The sequence below is a fragment of the Apteryx mantelli genome, chromosome 16 (assembly GCF_036417845.1).
Source record: "Apteryx mantelli isolate bAptMan1 chromosome 16, bAptMan1.hap1, whole genome shotgun sequence".
In the NCBI taxonomy this organism is placed as follows: domain Eukaryota; kingdom Metazoa; phylum Chordata; class Aves; order Apterygiformes; family Apterygidae; genus Apteryx; species Apteryx mantelli.
Window position 1 is genome coordinate 9,254,690 of NC_089993.1, and position 22,017 is coordinate 9,276,706.

General features: G+C 38.2%; 1 long non-coding RNA gene across 2 annotated transcripts in view; it reads right to left on the reverse strand.

Annotated features, from left to right (window-relative positions):
* Positions 1–365: 365 nt before the first annotated feature.
* LOC136993495 (uncharacterized) overlaps positions 366–22,017 on the reverse strand; it is a 32,820-nt gene continuing 11,168 nt past the window's right edge. For both annotated transcript variants that reach the window (XR_010885825.1, XR_010885824.1), the window contains exons 3-4: positions 17,665–17,769; positions 366–706 (exon numbers count right to left, since the gene is read on the reverse strand). This is a non-coding gene — a long non-coding RNA (uncharacterized lncRNA). The remainder of the gene's footprint in view (positions 707–17,664; positions 17,770–22,017) is intronic.

Sequence of the window (22,017 nt, forward strand, 5' to 3'; positions counted from 1 at the left end):
TTAACTTTGCCTCTAAAGAACATGGGTTATTCTGCACTGGAGGAATTAACTTGCTTATCAGGCACAGATGGATGCTTACTAAAGCCACACCACAGTGAACAAAGTGGATGAAGCCCATTTGTCAAAAGTAATGGAAATAGCACTTCAGCACAGACCTTAATATAGGCAAGCTTTACACTCCAGTGGTAAGCCCTCAAACAAACGATTGCAGGAGAGACATTCTGAGTCATGAGGGGGAAAAAAAAAAAAAAAAAAAACAAAACCCCAAAAAACAGTAGCAGTATTTCTGTGGGAATTTGGTTGCATTTGCATAAATAGTGGCAGGATAAAAATTATCTTCTTAGATTCTTAAAAAATAGGATACAAACACTTTCTTCACAGCAGCCAGTCACCTTACCAGTGTTACTGAGAAGTCTTCCCAATCACAATTTTTCTGCAAATATAATACACATCTCCTGGTTTCCTTCTCCAGTTCTTGTGCACATACAACACTCACCACATATCTCAAGCTCTAGGAGAATACTGGAATATGCTCAGCCACCTCCCAGCTCAGACCCGCTAGGTTTGCCCAGCTCTCCTAGAGCTGCTGGGCAGGAGCAGAATGGCAGCTCTTTAGAGTGGATGACATAATGATCTGCAGCTGAAAGGATCCTTTTGAAACAAGCTTCAGAGCTGTATGCAGCCTATTCACTCTGGTCCAGCTCATCTGGAAAAGAAGAGATAATATAAAAGTTCCCATTACTCTCCCATAAGTTGCCTGAGTTACTGAAGTCTGAGTCGTGACAAAAAATTGACTGTATCATTTTAGGTGATAGGATAGCATATTTTAAAATATTTTCTTTTTAATCACAGTATTTGCACTAGGGAGAAAATTCAAGAGCTCGGAGCAGATAAGTTTTTTCCTTTTCTTTCTAGCGCATGTAAATCCCATCAAACACGCCTAGATAACACCTTGCAACCAGTAGTGCCAAAACACCTACTGAGCTTTGTAGTTCCATGTAAGCAGAGAACAGGGTAGTTTGTACCTAGGTCATAATTGCTTAGCAATGTTTTAAATAACGTGCAAAACCTTTGATAAAATGAAAACTAAGCTTTATGTATTAAAACCTGTTTAGACTTAGAGCTGCTAGAGTGACACATTCTCTTCTAAATTTAATAAAACAATTCAGGAAAGATCCTTCCTCATAAGCACCTCATCCTAGGTACATTAAATTTCAGGCCATCCATTGCTTTCTTCCCAAAGGAGAAAAAACTGCATTGAAGGACTTGTAGCAGTAAGTCACCAGGTGGCAGCCTCCTAGTCTCTCAAGGTGCGCGCCTGAGTCAATGGTACAGCAGAGCTGTTACATATTGACCTTTTCATCTACGTCACCGTTAGCAACAGAGCGAAAGGAATCTCTGTTGTCATCAACAGTGGTAGAAAAAGTACATTGCCTAAAAACTACAGTAAAAGAGCAACATGCCTGGTACATAGGTTTGCTTGGATATTAGGAAAACTTGACAAAATTATTTAAAAGAGTTTCAAAGCCATGAAGCATTCTTACACACATAACATTCGGCCTAGACTTTGGAAATACAAAATCAGAACACTACAGATAAATCTCGGGTACCTCTCCATTGTGCTCCATATAGTCAGACTGACTGTATGCAGGTTTTCACTTTGCAGATTTTCACTGTAAAACTAAAGCTTTCATAGGTAGTTTTTGAATATTAAGAGCCAGTGAATGAAAATTCTCCATACCCAACAAAACGTTTGAAGACCAAAGGAAGTGCTAAAGCATTTGAAGACAAAAAGAAGTGCTACACTCCCAAAGCCAGTACCCAAGCCTAAATAGCTAAAATAACTCCTCCCCATTGTCCACTGCAAATCCCGGGTAACTGTAGGAAACAAACAGCATGGCCTTTTCAGTGATTCCTGTAACACAGAGACAGAAGACAGCACTACATCAGGAGCTTTGGAAGAGAGAAACGAATTTAAGCCTCAAAGGAATTATATGAATTTTCAGGTTATTTATACACGTATACTTTGCAGTTATGGCCTGAAACCATTTTTTGTTCTGCCTAGGCAGCATGGCATATGATAATACCACAAGGTTGCATTATGGTACTGAGTGCATTTTTTAATTTAGATAAATAACTCAAGCTTTTCATAAACCAGGCTGAAGCCTTTTCAGTGTCATTCCCCACTGTTAAGTTACAATAGTACTGTATAAAGTTCTGGTATAAGTACTGGCACTTGTATAAAGTACTAGTACTTTTTTACATACAAACAAAAATCTAATGGTAATGGCTGTAGCGAATGAAGGCACAGACTCAAGAGGTGGTGCATCTTGAGACGTTTATTATTTGTTTCTGAGCATATTTATACTAAGAAGTTTGCTGCTTCAGCGGTTTTACAGATATATACTGTTCACGTCACAGATACGCTTCACTAAGCCAGTCACCGTGCTGATCACGCTCCTGCTCATGCACAAGCTAGCCAGTCACCACGCTGATCACGCGCGATCATGCCTTGTACCTTGCTACTTGCTTCTCTTTTTCCATACGCTTTGCTGCTTGTAACTTTCCACGAGTTTAACCCTGTCATGACCCTCCACAAATGGCAGGTCTTTGCTTCTCCTTCTCAGGCAGTTCAAGTACCTGTTTGGTCAAAATAACCATTACATTCTCTTTTCATGGCAATTACCATCAATAGTACAGAATTAGCTGCAGCGCTTACACAGTACCTGCCACTTGTAACTAAAGCAATGATCTAGCATGCATGGAAAATAGTAGCAAGGCTTTGTTTGGCATAAGCCTTAAACACTGGTATATTTGTGTGTATGTGAGATTGCAGACTTCATCCTTGCTACAGTTATTTTTAAGCACAGTTAGCTGCAGAAACCCTAGCAAATCAGGTAATTAGCTTTAATTGTTTTAGGCCTAAATTCATCCCAGCCAATTTCAGGCATCTAAGACACCTGAACTTGTAGTACAGTCACCCTCAGGTGACATCCTCTGTGATCAGTGGAGTGACAGGGCAACCTCCAGTAGGTGATGCTGATCTTAGCTGGGATAAACCACTTCTGGAGGTGCCACTCTCTTACTCTTTTGCTTATAATAATGAAGAGCAACAGTAGTTCCCACTTCAGCTAGGTGAGATGAATCTGGGTCTTACTGTTCACACTAGTTACAAAAAAAGAGACAGTGTTCCCCTTTCCAGCCTACTGCAATTTCTTATGCTTTTCCTGTATACTAATGTGAATAAAGCCATTTACCAAAGCTATAGTTCGTACTGGATGCATGGTCTCTACATGATATGGTGTTTATAAAACATTCTTGTTCCATGTGGTAGACCAAAAAGTTATAAAAATGGCTTACTGGTAATTTTGAGAGCAGATGTTAGTACCACGATACCCTATGAGGGATTTTTCAGACAACAGAGAACTCCATCTGGCAACGTAGACTTTAATCCAGCTTGGGTATGGGCTTGGAACATTTTTATTCATATTCATTTAAAATAAACCTGTTCTTTTACAAGACTTTGAGGGACCACTTGGCCTATGTTTTAAGAATTGTCCCAGCTTAGCTACAAACAGATAAGCGAGGTTTGCAGGGAAAGAGAAGAGCTTTTGTTAACTCATCTGATATAAGACACAAAAGCAGATGACTGTGTTTCCTTCTTCTCCATACAACTTGATTCTCTTATACCTTTAGGTCTTCACAGTTACAGCACAACTACTACCAAAAAATCATGGCCACTTCACTTTTATTTTCCTGAAAGTGAAACTTGGAAAATTGAAGAAAATGTAAGAAACTGTTTAGGTTCTCTAAAAGTGAATTCCTTCACGTTAATGGATGAGGCAGTTCAGGGCAACACTTTCACATAACATTCAGGACAACTACTGGCCTGAGAAACAACATCCTTTGACAGATATTCAGATAAACACAGAGCTGGTAGCGAATGCCAAATGCTTAACATTGGCTAAAAAGCCACAGGGGACCACTTCCAACATTATGAACAGCATTTCAAACTAGGAGTTATATGGTTTGATATGTAGCTAATTACATGGGAAAATCTTCCTGAAGGATAGTTCAGTCCAGTTGAGATCCTGAATAAGGATGAAGAGCCTTACTGAGAAGGCTCAGTGTATAGATGCACAGCTATTATCTTAGGTATATACCTTTCAGCACTGCAGGGAGGGAAGGCTAGTTATGTTTTCTCTGCACAGGTTGCCCAAGCCTTTCTATTGGAAAAGTATGAACTGACCTCTGATGCTTCCCTTCTTTGGGGCAGCTTTTGAAATTTGCCTCATGGATTAGACAAAAGCGGGGGTTTTGTTTGTTTTTCTGTTTCGATCTCATTGAGATTTGGCTGAAGTATAAATTTACTGTTCTCCTTTTTTCATCTCTCCCCACAATTACCAAAAAAACCCAGTAAAACACACACATATTAGCACCTCCTATGACTTTGACAACAAGCTTGGCAGCAAGAAACACCAGAATCTGAACATTTTAGAGTAGGCCAACATGTTTTCCTGCTTCTAGAGTGGGACCTGCTGATCTCCCTGGATGGCGCACATGGGCCCAAGGATTTCTCTCTCTTTGGGGTCAGGAGCTCCCAGCTCTTCAAGGGAGAAACAGAGATGAACAAAACTGTCTTACTGGCTGACACATTTAGTCTTGCAGGTTCAAAGTTCAGAATTCAAATTCTGTGAAGCCTTCTGGACAGATAAAAGTGTATTTATCACCTTAAGGACAAATTTTCTGTCATTACATATCATAGAAAAGGAATTAAAATTTTGGAATCAATCATGCAAAAGGCATAGATTTGATTTTTTAACTTCTGTTTTGTACATACATTAGATATATGTAATTCTCCCCAGATCTCCTGTCTCATTCATTGCACAAAACAGACGTACAAAAACAAGCTTAACTCCAGTATTCTGTGCAAAGTGCTCAGCTTTGTAATTTATGATTTCGTTTAATACAGTTTCTCTGTATTTAAATGGCAAGTTTAATAAAAGATGGAAGCTATCCTTTTCTACAGCAGTTCTATGGCTTGCGATTAGAACTTGCTGCATGACTGAAATTGGCATGTTTGGAAAGTACTCAAAGTTTGTATTCCAATTAAAAAAACATGTATAAAGTGCCCTAAAGAAAACACACCCAAGCCTTAAGCTGGAACCACAATCTGCTTCACTTCTAAGAGACTTCGGGAACGAATCTCAGTGTTTGCTAGGAAATGAAAGAGAAGGATGACTCTGCATTCATCCACCCACGAGAATCATACTGCTGGTTTCATTGTTAGTCAGACAGTAGAGATGAGAGGTCTTGTGATGTGACTTGGCAATAATCTGGCATCTCCTTTTCCTGTTAACAAAAAATGCAATTTGAAAACAAGGGATACTGAACATGCTGGACTGAGTACAGTTGCATTCTGCTGTTGACTTAATTCTGAGGCCTTGCTCACAGAAGAAGGTTACAGATATTAAAATTCAATTTAAATAAAAATAAAACAAAGTCTTATCCAATCTAGTTAAATCAGTGGAAATTACTTCATGGATACTAATTTCATTACTGCAGATTGTCTCATTGAAGTTCAGCTATTATAGATACTCATGGTTACATGTTAAAAGCTGCTTCAGGCTTGTTTCAAAAATTAATTTCAGTATGATTTGGGCTGTTTGAAAATTTTATTTATTCTAAGTTATAGATGTCCACATACCTTTTTGTACTGCTCTAAATGTTCAAAAATTACAAGTTGAATGAGTGTAAACAGTTTGTTACTGGTTACAACCAGAATTGTTACTGGTGTTTCTTCATTAAAAGATCTTCCAGTATATCTTTCTGACAACACTAGCTTATACGCATCTAGGGAGACTGTGTTACTTGGCCTGTACACATACAGTATTTCCACTGTAAAAATGGAATTTTGCAGCTCTAAAGACAGACAACAGAAGTATAGGGATCTATGTACACTGTACTTGGCAGAAAGAATCCCTGTTAGGATAGGAGGCTGTAAGAAAAACCATTGCAGAAATGGACCCAGTTAATATGAAGTTAAAATCTACATACAGACCACAAAAGGGTATCTGGAGCTTGGAAAGTGGGGATAAAGCCTGATACCTGTACTGCTTCTGACACACAGGAACACAAAGCATTAGACCTCCGACCCACACAGATTCTTTCATCTAAAGAAGCAAAGCCCCCAGAGCTTCTGCGTGAAAACTTCACAAATGCCTCCACTCTTGGGTCTGCAGTAGGAGTGGCTGTGGCACAGCCAGGCACCTTTCGCTCCTGTAGATTCCCCTCTTTCTGCAATTTACTCCACAGCTGCTTGCCTCCTTCTCAGTAACACCATTTCATCTTGTTAGTGTTAGCCATGTTTATTGGTTCTTCTTTGTTTTTTTTTTTCTTTCCTTTTATCATTAAAACTGAATGCACTGGATCTAATGGGGGCTAGAAGAGCAATGAGTAGTTCATTCCTTACTGCCCTTGCAGTGGTCACAGCATTATAAGTCTGGATTCACTTCTCTCCTTGTTCTTTCATTTTGAAACCAGGATTTAAACATCTCTTTCACCACTTAAATACAGATGTGGGAATGATGAGACAAATTCTGCCTGGGTCACATCAGCATAAATTGGGCTCTGCTAATGCTAAAGGCATTACTGCAGATTTATATCAGCATCAAAGAACTTGGCTTTACATTCTTTCACACACTTCCCAGACTCCTCTTTTTTATTGATAGCAGCTGTATCATTCACAGTCTTCCCTCAAGAGTATTGCAAGGCTGGTCTGGACTTTAATAAAATATAAAAAAGCCTTTTAATTGCATAGTGTATGGCCTACCATAAGAAACTAAAAATGCCTTTGTCTTATAAACTCTCCCTGTTTGCATATTTGCCTTATGGAAGTGGAGGTCAAATGTACTTTCGATTTTTATGTAGAGTTCCCTCCCAAAATATGCCTGAACTGTTTACAAAGGGAGGGTTTACTTTCTTCTCTGGAAGTAGAAATCATGTTTAGAGGCTGAGTTGTGGCCAAAGCTTACAAGACCAAGGTAACTGGGGAGCTCTGTCTCCCTCTCTTGCTTAGTAGGCCTTGCAGGACCCATGCAGGACAGCAGCTGCCTGTCCACTGCCACAGCCAGGAGCTGTTAGAGAATGAGGGTCAGATCATCATGGAGTTCAAAGCCGAAAACAGGGAGCAGATGAGTTCTTGTATCATAAACGTCTTCTGCCACTAGCAAATGGTTAAATAACTTACCCAATGGAAGTCTTAGACAGCATTCACCAAACAAAAAAATAGGACATAGGAGCCAACAAAGCATTTTCTCCAGTTGTGGTATGTATACAGAAGATTTGTACTTTACAAAAGATGGCAAGAAAGAAGAAATACAGCAGCAGGTCTGACTAAAGGAATGGGCATGTCAGAGTAGGTCTAATATCAGGCAAAGGTGTGAAAAAGATCTAAAAGTGCAACATGGAATGATCAAAGATCAAAGTGATTCAACTGTGACATACCCGATAGGATCATAAATTGGGAAGTGAGCTAACTGTGTCTTTCTCCAGTATTAGTAAGTATTGCGCACGTTCCTTAAACCTCAAAGAATTTAAACCCAGACCTTGCAGAATCCTTTATGCAGTCTCCAGAGCACCTGGAAAATTTTGGAATTGAAGGGAAATATATAAATATAAGTTATTTCCCTTGTTAATGGCTTTGCTATTCATTATCTCTCACATCATATCCACTGCACTTAATTTCTGTAAGCACCATTAGATTCTTTGGCAGAAAGAAATCATGGAGAAAGAAAAAGAACAGCACCATAAAGTAGGAGATCTAGAAGAAATGGGATAACTTTCAAAAACACTTCAGTAAGAGCTTTAAGCTCTTCTACCTTACATCCAAAAAGCATATTAAAATGTAGGAAAAATAGTGACTAAATATATACTGTGCTAATTTTGCTCCTCATCTTACACATCATATCTTCTATTGGGCCAGAAAGAAATCTGGAGCTAAATGACAAGCTTCATTCATAGTGCCGAGATCCTAATGAGCTGCACTCCCAGCTTGCTGAATGAGAACAAGATTCCTTTCCCATAGAAAACACTGGGGAGTGGAGAGTGCAGCAAGGAAGATGTGAAGCTCAATTCATCCCGCCAACAGTGGCAGAAAGACTGCGTGAACTGTAGTGCTGGCCAAGGAATTCAGAAGGCAGCAGAAAAAGAAACATTGTTTCACTCACAAAAGAGGCAGTTACAGTCACAGAAGGCTCACAAGCAAGGGTTAGACATCCCCACACCAACTGTACAATACTCCATTCATTCCTGTTGAAAAAATGAACTACTTTCACCCAGACACAAAACAAAAAACGGATTCCCGACAAGAAAATGTAGGGTATGTCAAAGCCTACGTCATTGTACAGCTGATAAAAAGCCTTGAAGCGTCAAAAGTGATGCATCTTTTATTTTGTTGATGAATTGCAGAAACATTTTACTTTCTGTATAAAACAGTAAACAGGATTTTGTTTCCCCACACATACATACATACAGAGACTGCCATGCTGTGTTATCCAAACCCCACAGACAACCTGCAGAATGCTACAGGACAAGTTAGGATCTGTCACTTTTATGTCAAAGTCTCTTTTTTGTAGAGCTCTCCTTCAACTGGATAAAATACGGCCAGCGCTAGAAAGAAGAGTTGAGGAATAGCATCCACAGAAACTAAAAATGAATGAGGGCTTTTGTCTTGCTGTTTTTTATGCACGGACTCTTCAAAAAGGTAGAATTAACTATGGTCTTCCGGAATCCATGAACCATGCATACATCCAGTGCTTCCATAAAACTTAGCACTGTGGCTTTAGACGCATGGGAATTCTTACATATGGGCTTGCTTCCAGATATGTTACCAACCTGTAGGTAATATTCTTTGGAAAAGCCTAATATTCAGAATGAACAGATAAAAGCAATGACTGCATTAGTCACCAGTAAGATATTCTGACTCCCTCAGTTTATGACACCTCAGTCGGACAGTTCTGAATGTACAAATCCATACAGCTTAAAAAACAAACAAGCATGTAATTTATGGAATAATTTTGCACATGTACTCACAATTTCTTACAGCTTTCAAATGGGGACCATTAATTTTTTTACCACTAGGCAACTTGGCAGGGAAAATACTGGAAACAAACTGTGGATATTTCATAAGACCACTACGGAAAGTAGAGGCAGCAGTATCTACTGCTATACTTAGCCTAGAAGATCCTAAAAAAGAGATGCCCATCAGTGCGAACAAGCTGCCATTTTCCTCCTTTCCTAAAGGTCCGTAAGTCCACTTCTGGCAGAGCTTGCGAGCCACAGCAAGAAAACCTCTAGGAATTCTTTTGAAGATGGCCATGTCTGGTTTATAAAAAGCTTTCTGTACCACTTTGTTTACACAGAAAAATGAATTAACTTGTATCAGCATTAAATTATGGACTGTGCTAATATTGCAACCCCTGCTGGAAAATCCGCATTGTGCAGTTCAGTTGCTAATCAGGTTTTCAGTTTAATAAAATTGTTTCCATTTAATGTTAATCACATTTGCAATTTGCTGCTGATGGAGTTTCTAACTGTTGTTAGAAAGGGCTTTCTGGACACTGGGGAACTGCATATTCAGTTCTTGGTCTGATCCTACTTTTTGTGCTCCATCATACAATGGACTGCTTAAATAATTATTTTTAAATCGTTCTGTGACTATTCAGTTGAAGTTCCATATCACAAGCTATAGCTAGATTGGAGGCCCTTTGAATACTCCTGCAAGACCACAAACTCTATTTAGTAGCAAAAACTTTCATGGGAAGTGAATCAAATCAATTGCAGCATGCTGGCAGTGAATGTATGTTTATTTAAATCACCAAAGTACCACCACAGGACTCTCAATTAAGCAGCACTGCCTAAACGTAGAGATTGTGATCAGAAAATTGGAGAAATTGCTTGGAGCTATTGCAAGCTTGAAGAAATTTTGAACATATACAAATGCATAAAAATATATAATTAAATAAATGTTCATTAATTTTGTGCAGATTAACACTAAATTTAAGTAAGTTATTGGGAACAGTCTTCTCAAATCTTTGGATTCCTTTCTCAGCAAAACCATAGCACAAGTTTTCCACTTACACAAGAATTCTGTGATGAATGAAACAAATACATCTCTCTTCTGATAATGGTGCATTTGAATTAAGAAGAATTTCTGACACCCTGTCCTCGAGAATGTAAGACAAAAGCAGAAATTAGTTTTGGAATCCTACTAAGGGTTTGTTTAAAATACCAAATGCCATCCTTACCAGACTTGGTGACACTTGATGCACTTACAGAGAATCTATGGTCAGGCTTTGGATATAAAAATGGTTCTGTTTCAACAATATATCTTCCATTTTATTTTTTCCAATTCAGTCTTCAGTAGCGGTTTACCACAAACATATAATTGTACATAACCAATCTTTTGAAACCAGTGTGAACACAGAGATTTCTACAGGATTGTTGGCTCAGCCTATTTAATTCCATCTTGCACACAAATTTCTGAGAAAATTAGAATTTATTTATGCAAGAGCCTTAAACTTTTTTATGAAGATATAGAATGTCCTGTGACTAATTCAAAACATTTTTGCTCCTAATTATTGCAAAGGTATCACTCATTCCCTCTCTCCAAATAATTTTAATTTCACCCTCAACTGCACCTATTCAGTACCTATGCTTTAGTTAGGGCCTTGCTTTGCACCACTGAAATCAATGACAATGTGTACTGGATTAGGCCCCCAAACATCAATATTTGTTGAAGAGAGGGGCTAGGAAGAAGCACAGTTGCTACTGACTATCAGTAACCTACTTCACACAGGAAGAGCAAAAGCATCCATTCTCCATCTGAGGCATCAAAACCATCACTGCCTTACTGATAGGGAAGCTAGCGGGCTACAGAACATCATTTCTGTCAGTTCCAAACCTCAGCCCTAACCTTTAGTGGACAAATGGGTCTCGCAGCTCCTGGCCATACCCCTCCCCATGACTTTGCTCAGGTCTTCAACTTGATGCTATAATGGGAGGAGTATTAGCAACAAGATGGTATCTCCAAAGATATTGGAGACAGCCTGTCTCATAGAATTTCTTCAAAATACTTTGAAAAAATTACTGCAGAACCCATACTCCCTCCACTTTGCTGTTTGACATATGTAGATATCATCCTATCCTTAAGTTTTTTTAAATTTATTGCCTTGCAACAGGCTTTAGAAGCCTCTTACTAAGTATAGCTGAAGTTGACAGAATTTTCTCTCTCTTTTAATTATGTTTTATTCTGATAAAGTACTTTCAGTGCCTGTCAGAAGGAGAAAAGTCCTCACACACTGAAACCCACCAAAAATGTAGAGAATGCTAACGTCTTAAAGAGATACACAAAATCTTTTGAGGGCAGATGCTATTACACTACACTGGGAAAGTTGCTAGTTTCTCATACTTTCAAAGCTCCTTCATTGACACATAACTACTCAGGATTCTTTCTTTTACGAAGCAAGCCAAATCGACAATTACTGCCAGGATCAGAGTTACTAACAGAAAGATGCAGCTACACACACTGTCCTTTCAGCATCCCCAAACACTGGAGTCCTACACAGCGAATCTAGATGGGTCCAGGGTAACCAGTGGTACCAGAACTGGTTGTGTTCCCAGATTTCACCCCAGTGGCTGCAAATTCTAACATGGAGATGGGAGCGGGGGGCTACTGCTATTCCTAAGATGTAAACCCAAAGGTACAGCTTACTGCATTTTCGAATGATCACCATTTATTTAAATACAAAGTTAAGGAAAGAGGAAACAAAACTAATTAATTGTGAGGTTCATTTAAAATATACTGTGAAAAAAACTCCTGTCAATGGCATAGGAACTCCATTTTAAATTGATATTAGACATCAAAATATTGGAGAGCTGGTTGCATATCCTTGCAGATCCCATCAAGGCTTCAGCCCCAAGGCTGAACTCACAATCCAGAGCACGACCAAGGAAGCTTGTCTGACTCTCTCCTGCTTGGGTTCTTTAGTGCTTTTTTGTGCTTTAGAAATGAGCTACAACACTACATAAATGGCATATATTTGCTCTGTTTGTAGCCAATATTTATTTTCCTGGGAGGAGAATAATATCTTGCAGGAGTTTCCAATGGTTTATGCAATATGAGCATGTTGCTACAAAACTTTTTTTGAAAATGACGCAAAACTATCTTAGCAAAATATGTTTCCCTACACTGATATTCCATCTAATTAATCACCCTTTTTGTCATCATAAATACACACAGACACTACTGCACACATGCCAGAGACATTCATGAAGCTTAGATGTGCTGTGGAATATATAAACATCCCTCAGTCAAAATGCTTTTCTCCTGGTAAATCATAAAACCATTGAAACTCATGTGGAAGGAAAGTAAAAAGGAAGGATTTTCTCTTTGCATATGACAACCCCAGAAATTGTCATTAGGCCCCCCTATAGGAAAAAAAAGAACAAAACAGGAAAAACAATCGACACTAGTATTTTAGGATGTATCAGTGACTGGTCTATAATATATATAAAAGGTATATATATAGATATTTACACACACACACACACACACACACACACATATATACATATATAGAGAGAGACAGTGTAGCTGTGCCTTGGTTTTGTTATGCTAATGTAACAAAACCAAGGGGCAGCTACATTGTCAGAATCCAGGTATCCCAGTTACCCCCACTGTATACATGTTGGTTTACCCTAGTTCAAGTCCTAGGTCCCTCTATGAGAAACTCCAGTGTGAAACTCCAGACATTTGTCTTTACTTGGCTTCAACATGCGGACAAAAGGATGTGAGGACCCCGATTGGCTGGCAGTCAGGGCTTACTTGTGACACAGAACTCAAAAACCAGTGTCGTAGTACTCCCTTTAACCCAGGTCAAACACGCTGTAATTCACTCTGCAATGCAAAATCTATGTCAGCTCTACAGCTAAAAGTGTAAGAAGTTATTTCGTTAAAAATAATAGTAAAAAATATAAGTTCTAATATTAAATGCCTACACGTGGGCTTAGGTCTGTAGTTAGAGCAGGAAAATAGTTTCTGCTAATGCACTAGTATTAAGGAACCACAGTTTCCACTACAGCTAATACTTAATAAATATACAAAATTCGATTAAGGCTTGGAGCACTTATACTGCAAATACTAGTTTGGATTCCCCAGCCCCACTATCTCCAATTACATTGGCAACACATGAATTCTCACATAAAAAAACCCTTATGCAAAAGTATGTAACAAAAGAAGTAATGTTGTTGTATCCCATTTTACAGAAAGATAGAGAATCTACTAGTTAGCAAGTACATTAAATAAAGCAGTCACTTAAACAATGTGGAGCTCCAGTACTGAAAGTTATTATTATTCCTTTATTTTTATTCTGTCAAGATATTCAAGCCAAAACAGATGACAGAAATCCGTGTGACTTGTATTATTACTGATAGCTTTATTCAGGGAAATCAAATCTTTGATCTCTGCATGGGAGATGACCACGCTGTGCAACTGTTTTTTCTGATAAATGTTTCCCTTTTGCTGCTTCTTACCAACTAGGGGATAATGGTTAAGGACTTACTTCAAGGTATGTTTATATCTCAGAGCAAGGCATGTACTGCAGTGCTTTGTCAAACCTGCAGTAAGCTTTTAGCTCCACAAATATCTAGCACAGAATTTTAACACAGCAAATACTGCTCAGGTGGCAGCCTAAGATGTTTGTTTTCATGTGAGAGAATGAAGAATAATATTTATAGCAATCCTGTCTGTCCATTTGGACACAAAAGATTAAACAACAGCAGGAAGGAAGATGTGTTTGCACACACAATCCACTGCTAATTTTGCTGCCATTAGGCAACATGCTATCATTAAACTCTTTGACAAGATGACAGTCCACCAGGATTTACTGAGAATGAGCAACTGAAAATAGCAGAGCAGTACTGTGAAAGGAAGAGGAAAGAAACATTTTAAGAGATTATTTCGAAGTTTAAAAGAAAAAAGTTGCTTTCTTATAATGTGGGACTCTGGAAATTTGTGCCCAAGCAATTAGAAACTTATGAATATGAGTATTTTCTACTCCAAAACTTTCCAGAATGCCTCTGGTAAGGAAGAAAGAATGACATCCACAGTACATGCACTGTGGAAGTGCAACAAATTTCTCTGGCACATATTGTTCATTACTATTAATGCGAGAGAGATAACCACTTCTCATGAAATCCACATCTGCATGTGAATTTTGTGTTAATTATAAAGACTGATAATTGATTCAAATCACTTGTTTTCTGCTGCTGAAATGTATGGTATCAATTTCATACAAACCGCACAAGAATTGCAGTTCATTAGCAATCATATTTAGACAACGTTTATTCATATATAAGTGAGAGCTGGGGTAAATTCAAATTAGAGAACAAATCTGATTAGTATTCTGGTGGTATTCATTTGAGAACAACTGAGATTTTGACAGTAATCTAACACAGTCACCACATCAGAGGACCAATACCTTTGGAAGCCATTTTATCTTGCAATCTGATTTTCATCTAGTATTTGTTAAGACAGAAAACATTTGCTATCCCCCACATACGCTGCTTTGTTGCTAAGCATTCCAGTAAGATGCAAAAGACTAATTGTAACTGTAAGGCCACTTTCTGCAGTGCTGTGTTAAGATATTATTTCTGAAGTCACTGCACCTGGGCGGATATAATAGCTTTTAGTTCACTTGCTAAAGAAATTCTAGCTGTTTATTTTATGTTGTATTTGCTAATCACTGACCATTCCTTTGCTGCATTTACCCATGGTGGTGGCTGTTGAAGAAATAATTGGGTTTTTAGGAATGAGTGCTTATATATAGAGTGATGCTCACTTCTTTTTGCATTATCTTTAGCAACTCTTTCATCTCGCCTGTTCTTCTCTTTCCTGGTGCATGTTAATGTTTTTTTCTGTACTGTTATTAACAAAAATGCCTGCTGAAGAAACACAAAAGACAAATGTTGAAATCCTTTAAGAAAAATCCTCCAAGAGTGAGACAGAGTATAAGATTCCCCATCAAATTATGATAATACTAACAGACTACATAACCTACTTGCTCCAGCAAAGCCCCAGTGAGATAGTAACAGTCAGAAAAAGACAGTCAGCAAACATGGGTGAGCACAAAGGAGCAGTCTTCTCTTTGTCTCTAACAATCTGTTGTCAACCAACAGATTTATGGAAGTAAATGTTTTTAGCTACTGTCCCCATTGTTAAATGATCTAAAAACAGTTGGGATTTAGGTGAATACAAGTACAATGCCTATGTGAAGATCAGCAGTAGCTATTCAGACTGATTTGAAAATACTACAAAATGCAACTATTCACCCTGGGTTTTAAGTATCACTATATAATAAAACTCTTAGGTAACAATACCAGCATGGTCTATGCCTATTAAAACTTCCCGGTTATAAATCTCCAGCCATTTATAAATTAAAAGCAGGAGCGGGAAAAATTCAGCTATTGCTTTGAAAGAGTACATTTTCCCACATGAGTTACAGCAGACCGTCTGTGAATGGCTAGTGATGGATGTCCCAGTTGGAGGACCAATTCCACCCTATAAAAGGCAACAAAGTTCTGACCAGCAGATACAGGAAGGCTCTCATTTAATTACATTCAATATGGCCACGTGAAACAGCAGTTCCCTGGAAGAACAGAGTGTGAATAAAACCTGTGCCCATTAAAAAATCTGCTTCTGTTAGAACCAATGTTAGGCCAGGTCTGTTTACGCTGACTAGACTCATGCGAGGGGCGGGAGCCAGGGACAGGCAGCAGAGCACCCAAATACACGGGCATGCACCGAGCCCTGCTGGTGGCTGCTGCACACAGGCAGCGCGGCGCCGCCAGCCGGAGGAGCTGTGCAGGGGCAGCCAGGAGCAACGCTGCAGTCACTCAGGGCGGAGGACACTCAGTTATGTGCTCATTCAGCCAAAGGATACGTGGATTAAAATGACACAGCCGTGAGATACTCCCATGAATACGTAGCAAGCCAATCTGAGGAAACTTGGAGCGTAACTCAGGCTCCTAAAGGAAGCCTAAACTAACCATGCAAGTGGTGCAAATTCTCTCTTTTCACAAAATGTAACTTCAAACAAGCATAGAGGCAATTTTATGCTGTTCTTAAGATAATAACTTAAATCAGATGATTTTTATTACTTCTGGAGTTGACACCTGCAGAATATAACTTGATTTTATAATTCAGTTCCATCAATTGGTCTATTCCTGGTCTCCACCACGGAATCACAATTTGGGACAGATATCAGAGCTAAGCCAGATAGTTCATATCACTGGGGCTTAATCTGTCTCCTCATTTATTCCTGTGTCTCCTTACAATAGGTAGGAAAACACTTTTGTTTATTCCAAAATCTTTATTATAGTTACCAACTTGTTTTGATATAAGCGAAGTTGACATTACAGTAGTAACAGGAACTGCAAAATAGTTGTTACATCTTTTCATAATTGCATTAAAAGTTTTTCTGAACATTATCCCTTGGAAACAAGATTAGTCACATGAGTATGTCTCCAGGGAGAATAGGTTCTGCAGTCAAAACTCTCTCTCATGGGAGAGTTTCTCTCTCAATAAAAATTTCAATCTTGCTAAATTATTCCAAGTTACATGACATTCATCTTTCCTTGAACTGTAGACCAGTGAATGCTGCACTACAGTAAGCCATTTATGATTACAGATTGGTTTAAGACTAATAGAAAATAAATAAAGCAGCTATTATTAATCTGTGAAACAGGAATTAGACTCCTAGATTTTCTTATTACTATACTGGAATCAACTTCGAGTGAATGCCATATGCAATAACCCAATTTATTTTTGCAGCCAGAAAGCTTTTTGCCCAGAATCTGCAGCCCACTCAGGCCCACTCGGGCCACAGGATTTGGGGCAAAAGGCTTTAGGATACAGCAGACTGAATGACTGATTACCTTGAGGTGACTGTGTGTGCGCATATGTCTGGGTGTATGTGTGTGTATGGGGTACCTAAAGAGCAAGAGAAAAATCTCTAGACAAATAAGCTACCTGCCAAAAATGCAGCTGGAGGTGATTGAGTAGTTTCAGCCAAAAGAAAGAAAGAAAAAGTGGGGGAAAAAATAACACAACATTTAGGTTTGTAATATCTAAACAATGTTTTAGAAAACTTTACTAAATTAAAGTATGGAAGAGACTTTAATAAGAACAAAAACTGACGACCGGCAAAGACATTTTCCCCCAAATATTCATTTGATTTCCATAGCAAAATTAAACTGTTAATATAGATTTAGTGTATAACTCTGCTGTTCTGAAATGAAACATGCTGTTATGCTTTCTTTCTAAAGATTTTTCACAAAAATAAAAAAGTTTGCTTAGAGTACACTTGATTACAAAATGGCAGCTTTTAAAAACTACAGCCTTATTGACTAAGACTGATTAGCTGAACATTTAGAAGCTTTTGACATACAGTGAGTTCCTCCCAAGATATCCTTCTCTCTAACACAACTCAGTTTTGCCTCAGTCAGACCTAAAAAATCTGGAAGACAGTCTGGCTAGTCACGTTCAATTGAATGTTGAAAATCAGGCCTCTAATTTCTGTACTGTAACACTGTTTTTTCCCTTACCTCAAGCCACCCCCGGTGTAGGTAAGCCATGCTGGTTCCCAAGGTCCTGCTTTATCACAGCTGCTGCAGCAGCCAGGAGCCCTCAGCGTCGCATGGTTCTTGCTGCTGTTGTGGAGGCAGTTTACGAAGAAGAGAATAAGTGGATAACTGAGCCATTCAAATTATAAAGTCACTTTGATGCAACTACCCTGTTTTATTAAGAAAGCACCAGAGCCACCAAACTTATCTTGATTACAAGATGGTAATTTTTTTTTCTAAAACCATTCTTGATCTTTATGCAAAAAAACCACTATCAGCTGCCCTTTCCTACCAGCTGTAGAAAGCAAGATGAGAAAGCACTAATTTATTTTCAAATTATCTATGTATCATAGACATTTAAAAGAGAAATGAAGCACTGGTCTCAAGACACTCACTTCATATTTCTATATCAAAGGCTTCCAATATTATTCTTAATAATTTATGCATTGTACGGTGCTAATATACAAACCTTTGTAGCATATATGGAGAGCTATTAGACTGGTTACACTGCTACAGAGATTTCATCTGTTTTGCATTTTGTGAACCACATTTTTCTTCTGAACAACAAATAGCTACAGTGAAAAAAGTGCAGTTCTCACAGTGAAAACTTGGACCATCTGTGTGCTAAATGTGGAGATTTACCTGCAGCAGCACAGAGCAAAAATACTGAGCACTATCCTTGTGTGCAGGTGAGGCAACTGGAGCCAAAAGATTTGAAAATTGACTGTAAACTTACAAACACAGAAGCCACTCGTTCCCCATTTTAACTTCTGCGAACCACAAGACCTCACAACACTCCTTTTTATCTTTGCTATCTAATCATTGTTTACATAGCTGAAAGTTAATTATATTTTAATCCATAAAATCTTCTTTTAGATGCTTGCATACATTTTATTAATGAGGTACAGGTCAGGAAATGAAATAAAATTTTAAAAGAATGATAGATTTATTACACCACCCGTTTAATAGATTGCTGGATGGGAAGCAAGGCCATTATTAGATTATTTGCTGCATGCTTTTTTGCTTAAAAAAATCCTCAGTGTATTGTGCAATTTACTGTCCACATTATTGACTCAATGAAACGACAAACTGCCATCTGTTATAGTTCACATTACATTCCTTAGGGTGACTGAGTAATTGAGACTGATGCAGGTGTCGTGAACACTGGAGAAAAGTATAGCCTGAGCTGTGGTTGGAATAGAATTCCTTAGTGAAGTTTCATCTACTATGTCTGAAAGTGCATCCTTCTGCAAAGATACTTTTAACTTTTGTAAAATCAGGATTTTTATTTCTGGAAGTTTTGGCATGCCTCAGTTTCTTCTGCGGTACATTCTGAAAGTAATCCAGTTAAGACTTTTCAGAATATTGGGTTATTCACAGTACATGCTTCTGTATTCCACACATACTCCAAACATTTCTTCCTAAGGGGCTGATATGAAGGCTGAAAAATAACCCTTTCCATCACTGGCTTTCTGATAGAAGGTCTTTCTGACTAATTGTTTAGTCCTATATACAGGAGGTAGATATTTGTGGGCCCCATAATCTTTGCAATAACTCCTAAAATGGTGTGCATATATAGGAAGAAGCAACAAACTCAGAAGGCAGAATATCTGAATAGTGCTAAAGAGCTGACATCAGAACTTAGCTGTTTTGATTTTGGACACTGTGATAACAGGCTGCTCATGGCGTTGGTGCAAGGGCCAGACAGCAAAAATATGCAGGACAGAGAAGAAAAAAATAATCAGTCTTCTAGCTGAACAGACAATCCTGCTACTGCCTTAGGCAGTCAGCATGGCTGCAGTGTATACACATTGACCCATGCTTACGCAGACTTGGGCTAGTTCCCGTCCCACTTATTATTTAATTTCAAGAATCACATTTTGCAAATAGTTGCTTTAATAGTTTGCTCTGCAAAGGCAAAAGGGACATGAGGAAAGGATGAGGACAAATAATTACAACTCAAATTAAAAATTACTGCAATCAGTTCAAGATATTTAGGAAGAAACTATTTAAGACAATTGTTTTACCCAATCTGAAATTGGGTATTTCAAGGCACAAACAAATCATAAGAATTTTATTCAAAAGCAGATGATGAACCTTTTTCTTTTTGCTGGCTTTACGTTTTACTCCACAAAATAGTGGATTAAAAGAAACAAGTAAAAACATATTTTTCTCCACAGTAGAAGATGTGGCATCCAAAGTGGCATTGGTTATATTCAGATGCTATGTAACATGGCTGTATCAAAGTTCAATACGCTAAAGCTTTAAATGGAGATGGAGGACATAGATCCAGAAAAGTGAAGAATATCCTTTGAGCAATTGGACATTTTCAGTGTTACATGTAATTATCCCATCAGCATGGGTGCATATGCACCCCTTATATGAAGAAGATTGAAATGCTCAGCAGAAGAGCTATTACTGGTAAGTACATATCCAATGTAGAGTGAAAAATGTCTAATATAGACTCTGTCAAGATTATCTGATCTGCTGCATTCCTATAAAGGTTTATTCATGTAGGTAAAGCAATGACAAAAAGCTGGTTATTCTAAGCTGGGAGAGTGCATGTGAAGCATACTTTCACATCTTTTGTTCATCCCTTGTGAGATATCACTATTTGCTTCTCATGATGAATTTAGTTGCCACCTGGGATCCAGGAAAAGCTATCAATGACTTTATCTTTCTCCTATCAAATAAGCCATGGTCTTCACATCAGCTGAGGAGTTAGTTCATATAAATTTACCTGTGTCAAGATGATTACTATTTATCTATTTATATCTTATGAACAACAACCTGGCTATGACAGTTTGGGGCAAAAATCTTGTTAACGTCAAACAAGTCAATACTGTAGACCACTTTTGCTGTATACTCATCATTTACAAAAGTTTTGTCTGAAATCTGAAATTAAGCATGGGTTCACACTGATCCCGGACAGTTAGATCTGAGACGAAGACTACTGTCCTCTCTTCAAACTAGTTGTGTGCTGTTCAAGAGTGTGCATTTACCTGTACTTCAGGCATACTGATTACACTGTGTCCCAAAAGAGCCTCTAAGTATTTCATACAGTTTTACATGGCCTTTCAAAGCATAGACCTATTCTTTATCTCCCTTGGCAAGTTCCAAAGTCCATTTAGGGAGCATTTGCACTAGAAGCACCATCATAGGTCTCATGTTCTGTCAAATTAACCTGCTGAAAGGAATACATAACCTAATGTTCACCATTTAAAAAACTGAGGCCTCATTTAAATTAAAATATACTTTTTAAATTTTGTTGACAGAAAAATGTTGTATATATCATATATGCCTTTGGTTATTTTGAAAATCTACACAGAAGTGCCTTTGCTCTAGGTATAATATAGCAGGCTTCATTTTTAATTTTCCTTCCACATCTCATAAATCAAGCTTCAACAGCCTTAGCAGAACTTTTGGGACCTTTAGCAACAAATGGCCAAGTTGTTTAAAAGGGTTCAAGCTGTTTAAAAGGGTTAAGCATCCTCAGTCACACCATAAATTGCAAGTAACAAATGAAGACATTGTCCCTTTAGGCACTAACTGGAACACAGAGTGCAGGGCTGATGTTATTTTCCACAGAAGGAAAACTACACAGTGATAGTGCCAAAAACATATTGCAAACTTTCTCATTCATTTAAAAGATTCTAGACTTCTTTGTATACGACCAAAATAGAACAAGAATATTGATTCTACTGCCTAATCCTCTCTCTGGTACTGAACTTCTGATTCCTGTACAAAGCAGTGCCAGGCAAGGTTCTGGGCACCTTCCTCAGATCGAACACTTTTTTATCAAGTTCTAGGAAGCAGAAAGTGTGAATCGATTCTGCAAGCTGGGATATTTTAAGCAGTGGATGTGGAGAGGGAAGAGAATAAAAATAACATTATTATCATAGCCCTTGAAAGGCTAAAGTGACATACAGCAGACTTAAAAATGTTCTGCAGCTAAATTAAGAAAATTAAATCGTTTATTCCTCTGCACCTATATTTTACATAGTTTTTTGTTTTCTCTGAATTTTTTAAGGTTAGTCTGGCAAGCAATGCATTTCACAGCAAAGCTAATTCTTTCACACTTGCAGAATTCAAACTTGCATTAAGCTGAGGACTTTTCTAGGAATCCCATGGAAAAGGCAGACTTTTGCATGTGTCCCAGGGACAACGTCTGCAGTAGACTCCATCTTGTTTCCCCTCCGTTCTTCTACCCTCCACTCCCCTCCATCAAGTTAAAGGCAGTGATAAGTGTGTTCAATCACAGCTCGATTAATAACATTTCAGATCTGTTCTTTCCCCATATTAATGCAGATGGTATTTATGGTTTTGATCTGACCT